This window comes from Aptenodytes forsteri, unplaced genomic scaffold, assembly GCF_000699145.1.
Source record: "Aptenodytes forsteri isolate BGI_AS27 unplaced genomic scaffold, ASM69914v1 Scaffold87, whole genome shotgun sequence".
NCBI classification, from domain to species: Eukaryota; Metazoa; Chordata; class Aves; order Sphenisciformes; family Spheniscidae; genus Aptenodytes; species Aptenodytes forsteri.
In genome coordinates this window covers 6679552-6688820 of record NW_008796041.1, presented here as the reverse complement: position 1 = coordinate 6688820, position 9269 = coordinate 6679552, and positions in this window count along the sequence as shown.

Sequence of the window (9269 nt, the reverse complement as noted above, 5' to 3'; positions counted from 1 at the left end):
CCCACAAAACCCTGGGCTGTATTGCTCTTTGAAGGAGAACCCCACATTCTTCAGTCTTTACATAAAGATGTGATGCACACAAAGGCAGGCCTCTGTTTGTAATGGCAGCTAGACAAACTCGTAAACAATACCTCTCATAATAGCCCAAGTTCATACAAAATCCTAGTCTTCAGGGAGCTGGAGGATAAACATGAATCTGCGTTGTTCTTTGCAAATGCTGAAGATCAGAGCCTTAAATAGAAAGTTCTACAGCAAATGACAGCTTTGTCTCTGTAAATGCCTGCCCCACAGTTTTGGGGGATGAAGTTTGACTCTTTATTATAGGTTACTAGAAGCACAAGAAACACTTTGCTACAGCTAAGAAAAGCCTTCAAATCATCATGAGTTTAAAGCTTCACATTGTTCATGCTGTTGGGTTAGCAGCTTCCTAACTGCTGTAATTTTTGTAGCTGCAGAAACCGGCACGTTGCAGTTCAGAACTGTTTGGGAGAAAGTATCTATTGCATACAGATGGAGGGGTTGGGATTTTTTACCCCCAGGAGGGCTCTCTGAAATGGAATATATCAAAAGCAACCCATAAACTTTTCATATTCTCATATAAAGACACTTGCATGTATGCACACATGCACATTTTGGCGCACCGCTTTGTTCTGACTTACATCCAGTGACAGCGCTTCATCTTGTAGGCCAAGTTTGCTTTAGCCATTTCTTTTCCAGACAGAGCTGGCTTAATATCTTCACCTCACTTCTATTCAGCTAGCCTGCTGAGAGGTCAAAGTTAGAAGTATGGTTTCCAGAGACTCTCTGTATAACCACTGCCATGATACAGTCACCTTCAGAAAGATTATCCAGGTCATCTTGCCCCTAGGAAACTTGGAAAATGGCAAAAGAAAAAAAAAAAACCTTAACAGAAGGTTCAAAAGCCTTTAGATTGCTTGGCACAAGGCATGGGGGAAAACACCAGCCTAATTCCCTGCTTGAGCTTCTTTTTGTTGGTGGTCAGCTAGTGTTGCTGACCTGGACCTCTCAGACAACACGAAGGGTTACCTGGCAAATGTTTCTACAGTGCTTTGCAAACATGAAATGCAGATTTGATGCAGTCCCACTGAAGGCTGCAGCCTTGTCTGGAAGAAAGTGAAGGCAAAATCTGTCCTCGTTACATTGCGTGTTTTTCCTCTCAACAAACAAAATTGCCAAAGTTCAGAATGTTTCACTGCAAATCACTTTCCTCAGAGGAAGAAAGCGAAGCTAATGAACCTGGGAAAGGAAAACTCAGTTAGCAATACAGAATCTCTCCTATTCATGAAGAACCCTCTGTTTCAACCTGCCACATTGAACAGTCATTATTAATCTCATTTCACAGCACTGATTACATTAACATTATTCTATTGTACAATACTATGTAACACTGAAACTTTGAGGAGTTAGAAGCTAAACAGCGAGGCTAACAAGAAGAATCCATTACTCCACAAGCTAAAAATATCTGACCTGTGGCTGCTGCAACTTGAGCAGGAAAGATCCACTTCCTAATAAACTATTCAGAGAGAGGGAGAAAGAGAGAACAGGCTGAACCTTTTACAAGATGCTATGTGCAAGTTTTTTCAGTCATGACAGCTCTCAGTCAATTCCAGATGAAAGCAGCTGCTTCGCTAGAATGGGCTGCAGCTTTCCTGACTTCTCTCTCTTGGCCTCATGTCTGTCAGAATTTGATATACAAACTTTCACTAAAAAGCATATGCAAGCCTTTTTTTTTTGGTTATGAAAATATTCTTGCAATAATCTTTAAAGCTACCACATGTTCCATTGCCTCAGAAATGTGTTCTCTGTAGTACCTTTTTTCAATATTCTCTTTGTAACTACTCAATGTGTGGCTTTTTTACTTATTTTGACTGTATATGTAAATTCCATGATATGTTGCTGTTCTCTGTCATTAGGTGGGTGTTATTTGATTTTAGCATTCAATTATCATTAAGAAAATGGAAACATTGAGGCACATTCTGACTTTTGGCACTTTTGCTTATTTTCACAAATCCTATATGCTGTTCTTGTTGCAGAACCCTTTACGAAGCAAGTAATGTTTCAGGGCCCAATTCTATCAAGTGCTGAGTACTTCCAGCAAAGTGCTCAAGTCCCTTCACAAAGGGATCTAGGTAGCAAGGTCTTTTTTGGTATTGGATTCTCCTTCAAAGAGGCGTCTGCATTCCCACTTATGTTTAGAAAAGTCAATCTCTCTGCAGCAAATCCTTCTCTACGGGATTTCTTATTGACCGCACTGAGCTCCTTCTGCAGCATGCTGGCACTTGCTACCTCACTCTGACTTGCTGAACTCTTCCCTCTCACTTTGTAGGGAACTTCACCACTGTACTCAGGGGAGTGAATTTTGCCTCAAGAGCTCCTTGTCTGTGTCTAAATCCCTTTGCGCTGTGTAAATTTCCCAGCACCCAGGTCTGGATGTCTGCCTGAGCTACCTGCTGCAATGAGAGCCACCACCTTATTTTGGGTGCTTAAAAACTGAGAAATCTAAAAGCAAAGGCAATCTTTGAATAAGCTGTACTCTAAAAAAACAGTGAGTCTGTTTGCATTTTGCTTTCTGCCTGCTACTCCTTCACAATCTGTTGGATCCATACCAGCAGTCAGAACCACGTGACTTGCACTACAGGATGAAATGACTTTAAATGGCAACGTGGCACTAGTACAGCATTACCATCTCAGCAGCAGACAGTGTGAGATTAATGTCACAATTAGCAAGTGGATGTTTGATATCTTAACCTCAAGGATTCATTGCACTTGTAAATCTGTAGGGGCTCAGTTGGGTGCTCGGTTGTTACAGATCACAGAGATAATGTACACAGGCATTTACTGGGGCCTGGTGGAACCAGAAGGTTTCTGTTTGCATGAATAGTCTTTTTAAAAGGTAGAAATCTTGTTATAATATAAACACCAAGGTATATGTATATAAACATTGTTTTATGGAAGAAAATGTAATAAACCTAAATTCAGTGGACAAAAGTTAAAAGCAACTCCATATTAAATACTGGAAAGGGAAAGCAGCAGCTCCTTCATACTTGTGAGCTCAGGGATGATAAATTTAAGCAAATATTGTGGGCAGAATTCCTCACTATTCCTGTCAACCTAAAGAAAAATATAAATGAGAACAGCAAAATACCGAGCACTATCACCTGTGCAGACCCTGAGCTGGGAGGACTAAGGCATAGCAAGCAGACCTGATTTTGAGAGAGTTTTCGGGATGCCACCTGTAAGTTAGTGCCCGCAGGCCCCACTGTGTACCTAAACCAAATAAAACCCACTTAGATCTTGCAGGGTCTAGCCCTTAATGATGGGGGTACTACTGCTCTCTGCTGTTACAAAGTCAGACTTAGTAAAACATGGCTGAATGCAAACCAACTCTGAGAAAATGAAAGCTGCTGCCTAGAGCCATGCAGAGAATGGGCATTCCCCACCAGGGAAGATTCTGAGATTTTCACCGTTTCTCTTTGTTTCTGCTTTTAACAGATGCTGGTAGTTCTTCATACATGAAAAGGGAAAGAGTTGGGATCTATCAAAATATTTCATTTCAACAAAACAAACTGTTTTGTCTGAGCTTTGAAACTTTTCAGTTATAATATGCAAAATTAAAAAAATAAAAATGGTTTTGAGAGGGAGAAAATGAGTGTTATTTAGTCTGAAAATGTACCTGTCCTTCATTTAATTCCCTTTCCTTTGAGCCTGGCCACTTTCACCTTGTTTCTCTAGTTCCTGTTCTCTGAAGTCCCAAAATTGTTACACAAGTATTTTCTCTGCCTTATGTGGCTTTTCAGAGGGAGATTTATTTAGAATTTCAGATTACTTATAGTATGAAAAACACTGGCTGTAAATGAGCTCTAAAGTAAATGATAGCTTGTTTATTCCAAAGAAGAGCTGTAATGTATTTTATTAAGATCCAGCTGTCATTTTACTTTCATGTAAGTTCTACTTACAGTCTCTATTTAACTAATGGCTTCTTTTTTTCAATGGAAGAAACCCTGTTTTTTCTAGCTGTTCTCTATTCTAAGCACTGAATTGAAGCACATTAGATTAAATAAGACACATTATTCAACAAGGTCATTATTGATCCCATGTAAAATAAAAACAAGGAAAGAGAGAAGAAAATAAACTTAGACATTGACACACATAGACATAAGAATTCAGTGGAAATTCTCAAAGAGCCAACATATAAACTAACTGCTAATTGCTGTTCTATTACTAATACAATATATAGTGAACATCAATTTTAAGCAGAACTCCTAAACAAGGTTTGTATTGGCTTTCCAATAATACAATACGGGAGAAAAAAGTTATCAGATCAAACTAAGCATGAGTTAAAAATATCCCCTATAGTACATCATGTTATTGATGTTAAGCAGAACAATCCACTAACTCTTAATTCACGGTGAGCTCTGATCAAAACTCAGTGGCATGACGTGATCCACCTATAACTACAGCGGGTATAGCTCACAAACCAACTAACTGCCTGTTTTACAGGGAAAAAATGCACTTAAAGGAGACATTAAGGTTTCCTTTTTACAAATCTCTATTCATAACAGGAATGAACATGATGTCCCCTTAAGCTGCAGCTCTTTAGCACAGCTTCAATCAATGCACACAGCTTGTAAAAATATCCTCAGTTCTACTATGTTCTTTCCCCTCATAAACCAAATAGAGTATCAGAGCATCTCATTCCTCTCTACACACAAAACCAGCTATCACAAAACCAGCCACTGAACAGTGCTGCTGGGTAGCAAATTGTAGTTTTACATCTTTTGCGTAAGATCCCATATGAATGCATCTCCTGGCTGTATAATTTCCTCTTACAGCTTCTTGCTCCTGTGTGGACAGGATTTGCACCCATGGGTAAACACAGCGCTTTTGATCAATGCGTGTTCAGCGTGTAAGTGCCCTTGGATCTTAGGTCTCAGATGATCCTCCTATGTGCTTCTTCAGAATTTATCATTTGTTTTTAATGGACTGTACCAAGGATAAGAAGCTTTCACAATGCTCATCATCAGAGTCTCACTGTCCTGTGATTTATATGCCATTCCTATGCTTTTAAAATGTTATAGAAAAGGGCTGGATTTATGGCAGGTTTTCTACAATGTTATAGAAAGTGGGTTTAGGACATGCAATGTATCTTATAGATACACATTATAAGGAGGGTATATTACCTTTTCTGAGTGTCTTGCAACCTTCATTGACACTAATAAGATTTACATGTCCCAGTGGACAAAAGAATGGACTGCAGAGTCTTTAATTCAATTTATTAGAATGAGTGGCTGACTCAGAGTTGAGAAGGAGCATGACCTTTCCACATCAGTTGTTTGCTCCTAGGGCCAATGTAGAAAAACTCCTTGTAATCCCCAGGGAGGAAAATATTCTTTGGGTGTTTCTGGAGTGGCCTTTCTGGCTATTTTGGCCCCAGTACAGCAGTTCTACAGTACAGCAGTTTTACTTGCTTAAACGGTTCTTTTCATGTTCTCAGTGACTGATGTTTTTGCTAAATCAGGGCCTTGGGAAGTGTTTCATCTTCAAAGATAAAGCAGTGCAAAAGTAAGTACATCACAGGATGACTTGTTTCCTTCTCTAAGATTTTGCTTATTGCCAGTTCTCAAGGGAAGACTTAAGATTTTTTTTCCTCTCATGATAAAAGGAGTCAAACATTGGAGCAGGTTGCCCAGAGAAGTTGTGGATGCCCCGTTCCTGGAAGTGTTCAAGTGTAGGTTGGACGGGGCTTTGAGCAGCCTGATCTAGTTGAGGATGTCCCTGCCCATGGCAAGGGGGGTGGAACTAGCTGATCTTTAAAGGTCCCTTCCAACCCAAACCATTCTGTGATTCTATGATCCTTAATCCCTCTGGATGTTTCCTGGGATTAGATGCAGGAAAAGAGAAGAATAAATGGGGATGCAGTAAAAGCAAATATTTAGTTAAAAGAGAAAAGGGGAAGAAGATTGACAGAAACCTAGGAAAAGGAACTCTAGAATGCATGTAGAGATATCTTGTCACTGAAGTGGTCCATATCCCAGATAAGATCTCATGGATGTTTCACTTGTAACTTTTGAACTTCAGAACAGATGAAAGTAGTCAAGGTCTAGTCTATTTCTTGGAATTGTAGGGATAATAATATTAGTAATCAATCAGACATAAAAAATAAAACCCTACTGTCCTTGCCTATATAGAAACCCTCTTAGCAATGTTTAAGGTTGATGCACAGTGCTTCGTACCCTTTATGTAAGAGAGGGACACACCATCGGTACCAGTTCAATGCATGAACAAAATTATCTCACACAGCCAATCGAGCTGGATTTGCAGTGCTGCAATTGCGAGGTTTTGGATGCCAGTTTCAAATTAAAGTAAAGATGGGTCATTCAAACATTCATGGACTATCAAAGCCACATGTACAATAGTGTAATGATGGTACAAACTAAAAACAACTTAATGGCAATGCACTGAAAGCTGGCAGCTTTTGAACACTCCTTCCGTGGGTTAATGCTGCCTGTTGAAGACTTTGCAAAGTAAGCAAAAGCAATAATGTTCTTTACAACAAATCCTTTCTTTTCTCTTTTGCTATCTTCAAGAGTCCATACCCACAATAAATGCTGAAGAAACTTAGGAAATGGAATATACAGAATCAGAACTGTAGTTCTTGAAATGAGAAGCTCAAAGAGAGTTATGAAGACATGTTGATGTCAAATGCAGCAAATCTTTTGTCATCTTATCCCATGCATTCCTGGAGATCATCTAAAGTACAAGGGCAGGGGCGAGATTACCAGTTTGATACCACTACTACCCCAGAGTATTTACATATCCCACATATGCTGTGCTTAAGCATCTTGTCATGGCCAAAGGAAGGACCACATCTTATACCAAAAGCCAAAATTTTATTGTTAATCTAATTTAAAGATTTGACTGTACAACCAAAACACAGAAAACAGTTAATGTTAGTTAGTTTAAATGCAGTTTAAATTTTCCAGATTAAAAACATATATCTCATCAACAATATTATAGTTAAAAGTTGTAATAAAATCCTCCTCCTAGTATCTAATGCTTTTTCTCTGGTACTACATTTACCTCTCCGCTGCTCCTCTAGCTGCTAATGCTGATGGTGTTTGTCTGAGGGAAGAGGTGTGACAGCAAGTTGTCCTCCTGAGATATTTGCTGGGAGGACTATGATGTTCATGGTAGGGTTTTTTTCTCCTCTTTGCCGGGAGGAGCATGATGGTGGTGTTGATGGCTGTTTCCTCCTTGCTCTAGGGGCCACTTGGGTCCATTTCTGTATATTTGTTAACATGCTCTGCACCCTGCTTTTTCTTCCTTGGTCCACAACTCTTACGCTGCACCTAACTTTACTATTTATGGTAGGGTTTATACACATAAGACACTTTTTTGTTATACCTACAACTGGTTTTACCCAGCTCCTAGGCTGGCAGTGCCCTCACTGGTGAGTTACTGAAAGCCCTGGGGCCTCTGATATTATCCTACACTCAAACCTTTACAGCCACCACTACTGCACCATAACTTTACTTCTTTATGCTTCATCATTAGTCTAGGGTCACAGATAGTTCATTCTACACAGCCGAATTACTTGCTATTCCTATTTATATAAAAACTTTTAACAGACATTACACCAATTATACAAAGCTAAGCAAAACTAAAACAAAAAAGATAAGAGGCACCTGCTCATTAGACAATTCCTGATGCAGATAAACAAGCTGAAACAAAGCTCCAAGCTAGTTGAGACTAGTCCATACAAAACCTCACAAGCGCTCCGGCCTGTGTTAACTTAACACAAAGCTTGTGGCTTGTTATCAGCAACAGCAATAACTGTATTTACTAATGCATGGGGCTACACAGGGCACTCTTAAATAAGAAGAAGAGATTCCAAGGGATCCAGTCCTTTTTTTACTATTTAATGATTAATTTTACATCTCTGAAATGTACAGTACTTGAACTGAAAGTTAGGGTGACAGCTGACAATAGGATTAAGGGTTTGGACAAGAACAGTTTTGAGAAACCTAAATTCTCAATGCATCATTGAGAACCCTGAGAAAACAGAAAAGGGCTCATCTTGGTTTAAAGTGCTAATTTACCTTCTGTCATTCACTTCTCAAGGACTGGACCAGATTTCTAGTCTAGGGTAGATTTAAATCTAGGAGTAGGGCTAGAATTTGGGAAAGTGCAGGCTGAGGAGCCCAGGTTCCTGCTGCACCCTGGAGGTCCCCTGGAGCTGGGAAGAGGACTCATGCCATTTTGCTCAAAACTATTTTTCCTTAACCCCTTGTTGGCTCCTGTCTCATGCCTACCTTTACATTTTTAAACGAGGTAGGACCAAGATCAGGGTTACAGCTATGGTTTTGGAAAGTACAGGCTCATGAGCCCAGGTTCCTGCTGCAACTTGGAGGTCCCTGAGCGTACAGAATAGGTTTCAAAACGTTGAAGACACCTTTTCTTCATCATTCTCTGCTCATGGGATCAACTTCATTTCTAGCTAAGGCAAAAATTGCAGTTAGGATTAGGGATTGGGAAAGTTTTTTTCTATTATTTAGTGCCTTTTCTATGGAAAGTGCAGACACATCCCTGGGAAGATTTTCGGAAACCTCTGGCTATCTTTCCTCTGGAAGCCATGTTTCGTGTTTCCATCTGGTCTCAAACATTTCTTTCCCTTGTGAATAATAACCTGTTTTCAACAAAAATGGGAAGATGGTTTTTCTGTGTGTACATGGAGAGAAAAGTATAAAAAGTCTACCATGTACGAAAAACACATGGCAGGTATCACAGTCTTCCCCCTTCCTCCTGCCCCCAAACACAGCCTGTTCACTGTAGTCCTCCTCCCGCCTCACTTTTTAGCCCTCCCTGGGAATTCAGGCACAGTTCGGGTCGCTGCAGGCCTATGGCAGGGTCAGGCGTCAGTGCCAGGAGCGTGTCAGTGCAGGTCTGGCGCTGCCAACCACGGGCTGGTGCCTGAGTTTAGATGCTCAGCGATTCCGCAAGGTAAGTTCGGAGATATTTAATGAATTTAAAGGATTAGCCAGCCTTGAGGAGAGAGTGATCCAGCTCGCCACCTGGGGTAATCCAGGCCAAGCGGGATATAGGTGACCTGGATTACACCCCACGTGGTACGGGGATCACGCCAGGTTCCCTACAAAAATGAAAATGAAGACGAACACCTCGTCTGCAGGACAGCGGGCTCCCTCTCCCGCGCCTTCCCTGCCTCCCTTAGCAAACCGAGCTCTCTGCCT